General features: G+C 43.2%; 1 protein-coding gene across 9 annotated transcripts in view; it reads left to right on the top strand.

Annotated features, from left to right (window-relative positions):
• Pfkfb3 (6-phosphofructo-2-kinase/fructose-2,6-biphosphatase 3) overlaps positions 1 to 14373 on the top strand; it is an 82061-nt gene that overhangs the window by 27362 nt on the left and 40326 nt on the right. The gene's annotated exons all lie outside the window — the stretch shown is intronic.

The following is a 14373-nucleotide window of genomic DNA, read 5'->3' as shown; positions in this document are numbered from 1 at the left end:
GTGGATTCATTCTGTTGGGGTTCATGGAGCTGTAGTCTTTACTATATCTTTCTAGAATGTCCTTCAGAACATTTTGGAGTGCTGGTTTCTTGATCATAAATTTCTTCAGATGTTCTTTGTCACAGAAGTATCTTTTTTTCTCTATTAATTATGACAGACAATTGTGAGGTACACCAATCTGGGTTGGAGGTTTTTTTCTTTTAGGGCTTGAAATACTTCAAGCTTTCCTTGAGTTAAGGATTTGTGTTGAGAAGTTGGCTGTAATTTTTTTTTTTTTTTTGGTACTGGGGATTGAACTCAGGACCTTGCACTTCCTAGTTGGCTGTAATTCTGATAGGCTTTCCTTTATAAGTGATTTGTTTCTTTTCTCTAACAGCTTTTAATATTCTGTTCTCGTGTTGAATTTCTGGAATCCTGACTATTATATGCCTTGGGGTAGTTTTTTTCTTTTATCATGGCTCATTGGAGTTCTGTATACCTTACTTATCTGTATGTCCCATTCTTTTTCCATGCTTGGGAAGCTTTCTGTCATTCCTTCTGTGAACAGGTTTTTTATGTCATTTGAACTAACCCCTACTTTTCACTGACTCTGCTCAATCTTATGTTATTCTTTGCATCATATAGCAGCTGTTGAATTGATTTTTTGTGGTCTTTTGCTATTTCTAAGAAATTCTTCTTTTCATGATTGCTAACTGCAATCCTGTCTTCTAGATCTGATATTCTGTCCTCACATTGGCTCATTTTGGTGGATATACTTTGAATAAATTTTTTTTTTTGGTACCAGAGATTGAACTCAGGACTTTGCACTTTCGAGGCAGGTGGAAGAACCATTGAGCTAAATCCCTCGTCCTGAATAAAATATAGTATTGTTTATGACCCTCAGCAATCTCAGTCTTGGCATACCAGGAAAAACAACTGATTAGAACAAATATGTCACCTTGGCTGAAGAAGTACAATAAGTAATAACAATAGCATCAAATATACCCTAGAAAATTACAAACTGTGGTAAGTATTAATTTGCCACCTTTAATGGTATGAACAGGATTTGTAGTTATATAGCAAACGTTAAAACAAACCAGAGAATTGTTTATAGTAAATATCCCCTCAATATCATGAGTTTATCCTCATGGAGAAAATCTAAAAGGGGTTAGGGGAAAAAATAGAGAGGTAGAAGAAGAGAAAGGGATTAGAACCAAGGCTGGAGGGAGGACAAAGGAAGATTCCGAAAGTTTTGGGAACTGGTGACAAAGACAGGAGGAAAAGAAAGAAGGAAGAAACAGATACAAGAATAGAACAAAAGAAAAGAAAGAAAAAAAATTAAACAAAAAACTAGAAACAGTGTTCTCGCTTATATAAAAACAAGAATAAACATAAGAGCAAAAAGTAATAAAAAAGCAAGGAAAGGAAAAAAAGAAAATAAAAGCCCATTTCAGGGCATGTCTTTGCTGTCACTGGTTGGCAGAGAGGGCAGGCAGAGTCTAGATCCATGTTCATTCACCTCATTAAGCCAGCAGTAGAATTATGTTGGTGGTGGATAATCCCAGCAAACCTGGCCCCTCAGTTCCACTGAAGTTCAGGCTGCTTCTGGTTTCCAGCTGTGAGGTTGGAAGCAGAGTTTTTCAGCCTGCAAGGCAGCTATGTCTTTTAATTAGAGTGTTTGAACCATTTATATTTGATGTAATTATTAACTGTCTTCAAGTACACAAGAGCCCAAAGCTCCTGTCTCTCCTTATCCTCATAGAGAAAAAGGTAAGGGCAAGATGTTAGAGGTGTGTTGTTCTTTCATTGTGTTCTGAGCGTAGCATGTCTGGTTTCTGTGTAGCCTGTGCTCTATAAAGATTTCCCCAGTAGCAGGCCCCAGAGTCTGATGGGTGTGGAGTTCGTGGAACTGAGTCTTTGGGGTCCAAGTGCTGCTCTTCCACATTGTGCTTTTTGAGAAGGGGGCTGGTGGTGAAGAGAGTCAGCCATAAAATCCACTCTGCCTGCCCTGTATACCCCTGTCCCACCACTTAGGCCCTTCCACCTTTTCCCTCTAATTCCATACTTCCTAAAAAAGCCCACTGACCTCATATCACTCTAGGATGATGAGGAGCTTGTTAATTTGCAGAGGTTTACTTATGTGAAGTTCATTATCAATGTGGGCCTCACAGAGGTGTAGGAGTATGGCTGGTAGCCCTGAGAAAGTGCCAGGAAAATCTTGAGAGCAGCATGGGAGAGGTTAGCATCTCTGTCATTCAAATGGAAGGTGATAGGTCTCCCACTACCTCAGCAGCTATTATGTATAGTAGCTGCCCTCTTCCTATCGTGCCTTGCCCCCTCCCCTGTGTGACATCATGCCAAGATGGTTGCTCCCACCAAAGAACAAACCCTTCTTCCCAGCATGCCCCTGTTCCCGCCTAGAAAGTAACCTAATACTCGCCCACCTCCTACCACCTGGTGACATCACCGGCTCCTCCATTCCCTAGTCACTACCTCACTCAACCCCACCTCAGCACCTACAAACCCCACCCCAGTCTCTATAAAAGACTCTCCCTGCCCCGGCCATATTGCTTTTTGTCTCTCCTTTGTTCAGAGACAGCCCGGCAGATCTATTCCCCTAATAAAAACTTGTTGTGGCCTGGTCTGGTCTTGGTCTTCGGCCCTTTTACATGACAGAAGGTTTTCAGGGAAGCAACAGAATGTCCTGTCGATGTGCTCTGGCACCAGGCCGACCTCACAGTCCCACCTCTAACAAGACCTAACATCAGTGGGAATGGACTCCTTCTCAGTCAAGCCATGAGGCCTAATTTCCAACACCCTAAATTGGAGCTGAAGGCAGGTCTCTGATGACCAGGGACATGGTGACATGGTAATGAATTACCTCTTCTGATATCAATGCATAAATTGGTTCTTTTTAAAGTTTGTGTTGTGCTGAGCATGGTGGTGCAAGCCTGTAATCCCAGCACTTGGGAGGCTGAGGCAGGAGGAGTTTCTGGGCTATATAGTTCAAGGTCAGCCTGAACTACATAGTGAGACCCTACCTCAATAAGTAAATTTAAAAAGAAAGAAAGTCTTTGTGTGTTCAGTGAGGAATACAATGAAAACATTAAAAGATTGAGAAGCTGAGGACCAGAGTAATTGACAAATTTGCCCAAGGCTAGATACCTTGTCTGGGACGGATGGAAATAGATCTTTCAGTCATGACTAAGATGTAGGGACATGTCTATCCTGTATCTCCCGCAAAGGCCATTCTGTGATAAGTGGATATGTCTTTCCTACATGTTCCGACTCATCATTCCTTTTTGTGCTCCTGGGTATCCGTTCTCTATTGCACCTTTGCAGGCTTTCCCAGGCCCATTGTGAGCTGTGTTTGCATCTTTATGCCTGGCTCAGGTGTCCTTCCAATCCTGTCCTGCCCATGCTGTCACTTGTCTGCCTGGGGACCCTACACAGCTCACCTTGTCCCATGTCTCCAGGAAGCCTGCCCTGACTGTTCAGGCAGAAGTAAAACATCATCCTCAGCACTCTGTCAGGCACTTAGATACTTTATTATTTTTTGTTTGTTTTAAGACAAGGTCTCGCTATGTAATTCAGGCTGTCCTTGAACTCACTGCAGTGTGTAGCTCAGACTGGCCTCAAACTTGCAGCAATCCTCCTGCCTAGCTTCTTGAGTGCTGGGATTAAAGGCACATACCATGGCTCCTGGCCTGCTTGCCTACTTTCTAACACACTATTTTATTGCTGTTGTTACTTGTGTGTAGTCCTTACATTTCCAGTGGCAAGTACATCTTCCAAGGTGGAGTCAGCTTGTGAAAAGGCTGTCTGTGTTTGTAGCTTGGGTGTGTGTCTTGAGCGCCACTTGCTGTAAAAGAGTTGGGCTATGGGCCATGTTGGATAGTGAGAAGAGACAAGCTCTGAAGAGGCTTAGAGTGTGGATGAGAACACACACACGCGTGCACACACACACACACACATGCACACAGCCTATATACATTCAAAGGAGGGGTGCCGACAGCACAGCAGCCTGTGATGAATAGGAAAGAGCTATGGGGCAGAGTAAGGGAGACAGTAATAGACTGGAGGATGAGTACAAAGGCAAAGGAGATTTCTGGAGGAATACTCTAGAAATGCAGAGATGATCTATAGGAAGGCGTGTTTCTAGGGAAGAGGCAGATTGGTGTGGGAGAAGAGAGGGAATAGGGGAAATTGTTTGGGATTCCATTGTAGGGGAAACTTACTGAAGACTGAGGAGACTGAAGTTGGTCTTGGAGGCAGTGGGGAGCCAGGGATAGTTTCTGGGTAGGGGGAGAATAGATCCAAAGTATTGTTTTAGGAAGATTAAACTGTTGGTTTGCACAGTGGACTGGAATAGGAGATGGGAAGCAATGCCCTGATGTCTACACGAGGCTTTTAGGGTTAAGATCTGTGTAGAAAAGGTAGAGGGAAAGAATTTACATAACTATAAAGGAAACATTATGGGAGATAATAGTTGATGACTAATCAAATGTGTGAACTAGAGAGCCAAGAAACAGTTAACAGAGGCCTCAGACATTACCAGATAGACCTTATTCCATAGCTCACCTGTTTTCTCCTAACCGGTCTGAGCCTCAGTTTCCTCACCTGTAAAGTAAGGGAATTGGATCTCTGTGATTTACCCTGCTCTCCCAACACAGATCTACTATTTACATCATTTCACTGACCCAGGTCTGTTTACCAGATGACACAGAGACTTTCCTGAACTTTCCCTATTTAGCCTTTAACTTAGTGTCTTCATCCAGGATTGGAGTTCTTAGAAAAGTCATCTTCAGTAAACAATAAACAAGCTCTTTTCCCGTCTGCCTGAAAAATCCCCATGCACCTGCCTGATCACATCACACTGGGCAGGCAGGGGACACTCAGTGTCCAGCTCAAGTTCTGCAGTGTTAGGTATTCCAAGGCCCAAGCTGACCTCCTGGGCCTGCTGGCATGGAGCTGCCTATGGTCAGTCAGCCAAAGGAACCTAAACCCAAGGCTCACTTATTGGCTTTGTCTCTGTTTCTGTGGAGCCAAGCTGCTGACACTGGATTGCAGGAGCCCAGCTGACTCAAGAGCCAAAGCAGGGGTGAGACCAGATAATCTGGGATGAAGTACTTCCTCCTCATTTCCCAGTGAGGAGAAAGGCAGGTACTCAGTAGCACCGCATATTCACCATTTTGGTTCAGTGGAGGACCTCTGGGGCCTTTGTAATCTTAAGTGTTCCTCTTTCCCGGGCTCTGCTTGGGAAGCTTATGGGTGATCCTTTAAATGTGGGAAACATGAGCCTCGTGAATAGCTTCTATTTTGTTTCTTTTCATTTGAAATTAAATTGTTTCCACCTCCTCCTTGGTTCCCATGCATAAAGTAAATGCTTATTTTCAGAAGGAAGAAATATGAGCTGAGCATGATGGTGTCTACCTGTAATCCTAGCTACTCAGGAGGCTGAAGCAGGAGCATTGAATTTGAGGCTAGCTGCTTCAAAATAAAATATAAAAAAGCCCAGGGATATAGCTTAGCGGTACAGAACCTCTAGGTTCAATCTCTAGTACTGAAAATAAAAAGCAACTATAAGATTGTTGTTTAAATGGTGATAATTCCCAGAAAAGTGTGAAATTTCACCTGTCATTCTTGCTGCATCCCTCAGTCTTCTTTTCTCTCCACTGCAGCAATTTTGGGCACTTCCAGGTACATAGAATGTTGATCTAGCAGTAAAAATCCCCACATATTGAACACTTAGGATGTGCCAAACATTACTCTAAATATTTGTACATAACTCATTCAAGTTTATGGGATTTCAGTGTTATTCACATCATTCTCATTTTGCAGATGGTACAGCTTGGCATGAACAGGAATGAATGAGCCCAGGATTATAGCTAGTCAGTTCCAGAGCTAGAACATGAATCCAGGTGATCCTGCTCTAGATCTCTTTATTTTCTCCAGGAATTTGTTTTGTTTCTATACGTATAGATCAACAAAAGTCATTGAGGAGAGTGAAGAACAAAACCAAAGCCAAGCAAACCAAAAAAAGCTTAGCAGAAAACACAATTCTATATTTTAAGTTCCGTCTTGGTGATCCTGAACCCAGGGGACTGCTGACTCAGGCAAGAGCCAAACCCTGGGGGGACCCAGATGACCCAAAGTGAAGTGTGACACTTCCTCTTCATTTTCTGATGAGGGGAATGTGGGTGCTCAGCATTTCATAAAAGAGGATAGCCACCAACCTCCTTAATTGTCTAGGAAACAAGTTAAATCCACAACAAGATAGCAATATGCATCTATTTTTTGCTACAATGGCTAACAAGAAAAAGAACAAGCCCTGGCAAGACTATAGAACCACAGAAACTCTCAGATAGGAGTGAAAAGTTAAATAGTCCTTTGGAAAACTGGCAATATTAACTAATGCTGAACACAGGCGTACACCGTGACCCAGCAGGTTCATTTCTTGGCATGATGTGTGTGCAGCAACAGTATAGAGAAGAATGTTCACAATAGTATGCTCATATAGCTCCAGAATGAAAGTCATTCAGTGTCCCATCAACATGGGTAACTAATCTGTGATATGTTCATACAGTGGATTACTATAGAACAATACAAAAAAAATAAAACAGCTGTAAGAGGCAAACATGGAAGAATTAGAAGACATAATGTGTGATCCCACTGATGTGAAGTTCAAAGACATGCATGTAAATCCATATTTATATGGACATTGATTTCCTGATGGTGATGGGAGTGGGCACGAAGGGGGCTTCTGTGAGTGACTTAGTTCTTTTTTTTTTGGTACTGGGGATTGAACTTGGGTCCTTGTGCTTGCGCAGCAGGTGGCGAAACCACTGAGCTAAATCCCCAGCCCGTGACTTAGTTCTTGAACTGGAGATAACTGTGTAGTGTGTTCACTTGTAAGAATTACCTGGCTGTGCATTTGTGTGTATGTTATACTTCAACAATAAGTTTACTGTACTTTAAAAAATGAGTTCTTGTCCTGGCTGACACTAACTTTTGAGTTACTCCTGAAAGTTGCTTTTCTGGAAGATTGATGGCTTAATCTATGTTGTGGTTTATGTCATTTTAAATTTTTATTTTCAGTAGTACATGTTTGCAGTACATAATGATTACATTCATGTGGGGAGTTGCTATATGTATATAACACATCTTAATTCTTTTTAGAACTCCTTCCCCTTCCCTCCCTCTTGGGATAGTGTATATCTAGATGTCCCCCAAAAGTCATAGGTGGGGCTTTTGAAAGGCAATTGAGTCATAGGGTTTTTATAGCTCAATGTGATGTTGAAAGATGGGCCTGGCCCAAAGAGACAGGTCAGTGGGGTCATGATCTGGTAGGGTGTATCTCCTTCCTTGGTTCCTCTCTTTGCTCTGATACCTGGCCAGCATGAGGTGAGCAGCTTTTCCTCTCCTCTGCCACTCTGCTATGTTATGTCTTCTTGGAGTGAACTATGGACTGCAACCTCTAAAAACCATGAGCCCAAATAAACCTATCCTCTTTTAAGAGTTGTGGGTGTTGGGTATTTTGTCCCAGTGATGAGGAAGGTGACTAAGACAGACTAGATCATGGTTTTCAGATCATATGTAGCCATGGAGCATTCTCTTCAAATAAAACTCTACCTGCAATCTGAATATACAAGCAGATCTAGCCAGGCATGGTGGTGCACCCTGTAATCTGAGCACTGTGGGAGGCAGGAGGATGGCAGGTTCAAGCCCACCTAGCCTAGGTGTTTAGCAACTTAGGGAGACTCTGCCTCAAAATTTAAAAAAAAAGACTGGGGATGTAGCTCATTACAAAGGCCCTGGGTTCAATCCCCAGTACTGCCACAAACAAAACAACAAACAGATCTAGTGACACTCTGTGATGAGTTCAGGAGAGAAGCTTAGTGACCAGCGTTTAGAAGAGAAGCAGAAGGGGATCAGGGCTGTGAAGCATAGGAATGTGGGTGTTTCATCTTAGATGAGAGGCCAGACAGGCCTGGCTGGGAAGTGACTCTCCTTAGAGACCAGAAGTGACGTGTCCCATGTGGAGCTGGATAGGAGCAGCTATGGAACCAACTGTGCCTGGCCAGAGCCTGCCCCAAGTCTCCCCTCCTCTCTGTACTCAGGACCTGACTGATCAGCATTCTGGGACTGCTTGGAAACCAGCCAGGCATTGTCTTCTCTTGGGGTTGGGGAGCATCTTTGGTTTAAGTTTGGTAGCTGGGGCCTGAAAGGGTCAGTTGCTGTTAGGGAAATTCCAGCCTGCACAGTTGCAAGTTGTGGAGGATTTGAAGCATAAGGATCCTTTCGAGGCCTCTCTGTGGCCAACCTCCACCTGCCTCCTCTGTCCAGTGGGTGCTTTTGTCTTTTTGTTTCTGAAAAGTGGGTTTCCAGGGAGCAATGGTCAAAGCTAACTGCCTCAGGAGGTGACCCTCAGTTCCAATTTCATTCTCCCTACCAGCAACAACTTCTCTTTCATTCTGATGCCCTTGGGCAAGTGATTTTATCTGAGATTGTTCTCTTATTTGTAGACTAGCAATAATATCTACCTGGTTGAGTATTCCAAAGATTGGAGAAAATCTATTTAAAGTACCCAACACAATGCCTGGTACGTTCAAAGTTAGCTATTATTAATTTATCACCTATGAATAAATATAAATTTATTTGAATATTTCATGAGATCTGTTAGCTCCCTTGTTTTGCCAGTGGGGAGCTGGGGCACAGAGAGGTTAAGCTAAGTGTGGAAGCTGGAATTTGAACTCACATTCCTATAATGGGGGGGTGTGTGAGAGATGAAGGTGAAGCTGACAAGAGCCTGAACTCAGATGTACTATGCTGTTTTTAAGTTGTTTGTCCTAGTCCTTTATTCTCTGCTCAAAATCTTTCTGATTGTGTCAGCATTTTGTTCCCTCTGTACTGAAAGACCCATGTCTACCAGGAGACATGAGGTTTTCCTCTAAGCCCTCGCCTGGTCAGAGGCTAGCCAATTTCTTACTGCTTTCTTACCTCTGCATCCCACATCCCCAGAGCATATGCATGCACAGACACACACACACACACACACGTGCACGCACACGCACACACACCCCTGTGTGCCCCTGGGGGTCTAGACTAGGGATCTGGATGCAGAAGGGCCTAAAGTCAGCCAGGTTAGCAGCAGGTAGGGACTGAGGCTAAGGAGAGACCCAGGAGAGCAAGATTGGTCTGCAGTTGTGAATGAGTTGTCTTGCAGCTAATGTTGGGCCAGAAGAGAACGGGGTGGGTCGGGCCCAGGGTTCAGGTGACAGCATCTCTGTCCTAGTGGCACATCAGGGAGAAGCAGGGGCTTCCTAAGTTCCAGACCCGATGCCTCCCAGGCTGCCACCACCAGGTCTCTATGGCATTGCTGTTGCATTTCACTCAACTGTGCCAAGCCATGGCAGAGCAGCAAACGTGGATCTAGTGGGCTAGAAATGTGGCCCTGGATGGATGATGCAGCATGCGCCTACCTGGCAACCACAGCTTGGCTGTGTTCCTCCTCAGGCTTCTGCCACATCCAGCTGAGCACCGAGAGTGTTGATTGTGGAACAGGCAGGAGGCAGGACAACCCTGTGCTTCCTGACTCAACTGGAAGATGCCCAAGTGTGGGTGAAGTTTGCCATCCAGATTCAGGTCTGGGGGCAAGCAGAGAGCAGAGGGTAGAGTCTCTGCCAGGCACTGCAGTGCTTTTCCCAAACCCCCAGAGAAATGCTTGCTTCACAGCAGCGAGCCTGAGGAACTAGGAGTCTCCATGGACCCACTCTGTTGCCTCAAGTTGAGCAGGTGGATGTGACCAGCAGGAGCTGAAGCTGCAGGGCACAGTGCACAGAGCTGTGAGCGTGCACGCGCGCGCACACACACACACACGCACACATGTGCACACATGCTCACCCATCCCCCTCCCTGGGAAGTGTGGCTCTTTCTTGCCACACCTGGGGTTCTTCCTGGGGACTTCCAGTGGGTCTTGGTAGCAGGGAGTTTTCTCTGGAATCTCCCTAGCAGTTTAGTATCCCACAAATGCATCCAGCTTTCTTTCAGAAGCTCAACCCAGATCTTCTCAAAACCCTACCAAACAAAAAAGCCTTTCAGAGCTGCTAAATGACTTGTCATAAGCCATGGAGAGAAACAGATTGCAAGCTCGGTGAGAATGCTGACTACAAGGAGTTTGCTTACGCTAGACTACGTTTTGCTCACAAATCTTTCCAAAACACCTCCATGCTCTTCCACAGCTGTTTACTATTATTTCCAGTGCATCTAGCTCTTATATCCTCAGTAAAGATTAAAATCCTTGCAGACAAGATACCATTGCTCTAGCAGAAACTCTGTGGAGTTGGCACAGTGGCAAGGGAGATGAAAGCCCAGTCTTTACATGACTAGACTTTCCAGGCACTTGAGAAGATTTTAAACAATGGCAGAGCAAGCCTGTGTCCCATCCGGCAATTCTGCTTTAATTGGAACTTGAGGGGCCTTACATATGGATATTGGTGTATCAGACAATAATAGAGGACCTGTTACACAGGCGGTGAAGGAATTTACCAATAGACAAGGAATACAGGAAAGGCAAGAGTTTATTTAGACCACTGAGTAAGCTGTCAAGAGGGACAGCAGGCAAGTTTCCAAGAGAGGAATGCATAGTCAGGGTGAGAGATTGGGATTATTTTTTTTTTCTAAATTCTTTTATTGGTACATTTTACGTATACAATTCGTTTACATTTATCATTGGGTGTTTGTACCTGTACATGATATATCTTGGTTCTTATTTTTTTTTCCCCATTACCTGTGCACCCTTCATCCCCTCCTCCCTTCCCTATTTACACACACATCATTTACATTTTTTTTTCTTTTCTCATAGCTTTTCCTTTCCCTCCTTTCCTTTCCCCTTCCCCTCCCTTCACCCCTTCGTCTTTGGACCTTTTTTCCTATTTCAAGTTGTCAGTTATTCATTTTAATCATTTTAACCCTTGTTTACACTATCAGTTTCTCACACTGGTGAAACTATTCGGTATTTACACACGTGTGTCCTATTTATTTCACTTAAAGTACGGCCTCTATATGCATCCATTTAGCTATAAATGACTCTAGTTTTTCCTTCTTTATGGCTGAGTGGTACTCCATTTTATTAAAAAAACACATCTTCTTTATCCAGTTTCCAATTGATGGGCACTTGGGTTGCTTCCAAGCTTAGCTATTACAAACTGTGCTGTTATGAACATGGGTGCACATATATCACTGTGGCATGATTCTTTTAATTCTTTTGGGAAGATACCCAGCAGGTGAATAGCTGGGTCAAATGAGACCTCTAGTCCTAGTTCTTTGAGGTATCTCCATACTGATTTCCACAGTGGTTGCACCAGTCTGCACTCCCACCAACAATGGAGAAGGGTTCCTTTCTCCCCACACCCCCACCAGCATTTGTTATTGGTTGATTTCTTGATAGCAGCCATTCTTTCTGGGGTGAGGTGGAATCTCAGTGTTGTTTTCATCTGCATCTCTCGAATGACCAGTGATGTTGAACATGAGGGAAGAAAGACGTGGGGAAGCAGGGGCCTGAGTTGGCAGATGTGGATATCTTGGAAAGGCATTTTTCAGGGCATATTGTTCCTTGTTAATCTTCCAGAAACACCTGTATTGTAACTGAAGTTGCTCATCAAAGTTGTAAATAAAGCCTCTCACTTAGGCCTCAGAGAAGGCTCCTTAGATTTAGATAATGGTTATCTGTACGTTTTAACCTTTTTGGGAAAGATAAAAGATTAATTCAGGGGAGGAAAGGATGGTTTTGTGTGTTTACTTTTATCTTGTGCTGTCTTTTGCAGTCCTCATTAGTGTAGTGTTTTATGACTGTGCAGTACGTGCTGGGCAGAAGTGTGTTGTCAAAGAAATTTAGATCCTGAGAATTTTATCCCTTTTGTCACCACAATTGTTTTAAAACTTCCCTATGTGATGGCTTTGGTGTTAGCAACCACTGACCTCAATCCTGTTCAAGTCCGGTAATCAGCTTCACAAGTTCACTTCTTTTCTTCCAGGGTATTCAGCATATCAGCCTGTATCTCACCTTACTAAAATCTGGTCTTGGGCCAGGGATTTAGCTCAGTTGTTCTGGCGCCTGCCTCACAAGTGGGAAGACCTGAGTTCGATCCCCAGTACCAAAAAAAATCTGGTCTTAAATGCCTGATTTACATAGCCAGGAGTCCAAGTTCTTACTGTCTACAAGGACTCTATTGGAAGAAGAACTAAGGTGACCAGAATTGGCAGAGGGTTTCCTGGTGACCTTCTGACATATCACTGTACTCACAAGGCCTTCTGGTTGTTTCCACACTTCCTCTTTTGATCCCGTCATTGTTTGCTAAGGATTTCAGAAACAACTGCTAGCTTCCTCAGCAATCAGTCCCCAAGGCTGTTGGGATACACCGCTTCTGCAGGTAGCCCATAACACATGCTGAGTGTTATGGGAGCGTTATTCACTAAGTTGTTTATGAGCCAATGAAAAGATCAGGTTTCACATGAGTTGAGGGGCAGACCTTTTTCTGAAAGCATGTTTCGACAAGGATGGAAAGAGTGTACCATAAAAACAGTGGCCATCAGCTGATGGGATAGCACATGCCTGTGATTCCAGCCTCTCAAGAGGCTGAGGCAGGAAGTTCAAAAGTCTGAGGCCAGGCTGGGCAACTTAGTCAGACCTTGTCTCAAAAGAAAGCAAAAAAGTAGCTCAGTGGTACAGCCCTTGCCTAGCATGTGTGAGGCCCTGGGTTCAATCCTTAGCACTGCCACCCCTCCAATGTTTGTCATTATCTTTCAACACTGGTTTTTGAATTATCAGAGATATCTCTTTGATTCATTGCTCATTCAGAATTCATGAGAATTTTGATCAGTTGTATGTAATTTCCACATCTGCGGAAGACCCTTTTGAGGTGAACATGCAGTCTTTTTACTGTTTTATGCTCTGTATGAACTTTAACATTTTCAGGTTTAACTTTTCACTTTGTAATAATTTTGACTTGCTGAAAAGTTACAAAAATAGTGCAAAACATTCTCAGATAGCCTTCATCCAGATTGTGCAAATGTTAACATTTTACTCTATTTGCTTTATCATTCTTTTTCTCTCTTACTTTCCCTTTTTTTCTATATATCTGTCTGTGCATTCATCCTTCCCCTCCCTATATATCTTTCTTTTTACTCAGAGAAAGAGAAAATGAGGATCTGTAGAGGTAGGTAGATAGATTGTGTGCATGTGCATGTGCATGTGTGTCTTTGAGTGTGTGTGTGTAGAAAGAGAGAATCAGGGAGAAACACATTTTGCTTTGGAGCCTGATACAGGCATGATGCCCCTCTGCCTGTAAATTCTTAAGACTATATTTCTTAAAATGAGGACAGTACAGTGATCAAAATGAAGAAATCAGTATTGATACACTAAAATCCAGTATGCTGATCTTATTTAAATTACACCAATTTTCCTGCTAGGGTTCTTTATTTATAGAAAAAGACAATATTTTGACTGACTTGGCATTTTTTTGTTTGTTTGTTTGTTTTGGGTACTGGGGATCAAACTCAGGACTTTGCGCTTGCAAGGCAGGCAGTGGAACCACTAAGCTAAATCCCCAGCCCTGACTTGGCGTTTTATTCAGACTTACAAATTTCAATGAGTTGTCCTGTGTCTTCCATTCCCTCATACTCACTTTCTCTGACTTCTTATGGCTTTGGTATTTTTGAAGAGAATAGGCACTCCTTTTTTTAAACAGTTAAAAAATTTTTGAAAGCTGAGCATGGTGGTACATGCCTATAATCTGAGCATTTGGGAAGCTGAGGAAGGAACATCAAAAGTTTGAGGCTGATGTGGGGCACATACTAAGACTCTGTCTCAAAAAGCCCCCTTCCCCCAATTAAATTGTGGTAAAACATGTTATACAAAATTTAATATCTTAACCATTTTGTTTTTTGGAGGGGGGTACCGGGGATTGAACTCAGGACCTTGTGCTTATCTTAACCATTTTTAAGTGTATAGTTCAGTAGGCTTAAGTATATTCATGTTATTGTGCAACAAATCTCTGGAACTTCTTCATCTTGCAAAACAGAAACCCTGTACCCATTAAACAACTCCTCATTTCCCCTCCTCTGATCCTGGCCACCTTCATTTCATTTTCTTTCTCTATGACTCTGACCACTTGAATAAGTCCGTGGAATCATATAGTACTTGTCTTTTTGTGACTAGCTTCTTTTACTTAGCAGAAGGTCTTTGAGGCTTTTCCATGATGCAGCATGTGTCAAAATTTCTGTCCTTTTTGAAGCTAATATTCCACATTTGTACATGCAGTTGTCCATTCATTTCTAGTGGACACTTGGCTGCTTCCATCTGTTTGTCATTGTGAATAATGTTGCTACAAACAT

This window comes from Heterocephalus glaber, unplaced genomic scaffold, assembly GCF_053883595.1.
Source record: "Heterocephalus glaber isolate CG9 unplaced genomic scaffold, H.glaber_assembly_v1.0 deba00001472, whole genome shotgun sequence".
NCBI classification, from domain to species: Eukaryota; Metazoa; Chordata; class Mammalia; order Rodentia; family Bathyergidae; genus Heterocephalus; species Heterocephalus glaber.
This window is presented reverse-complemented; position numbering and strand designations above follow the sequence as displayed.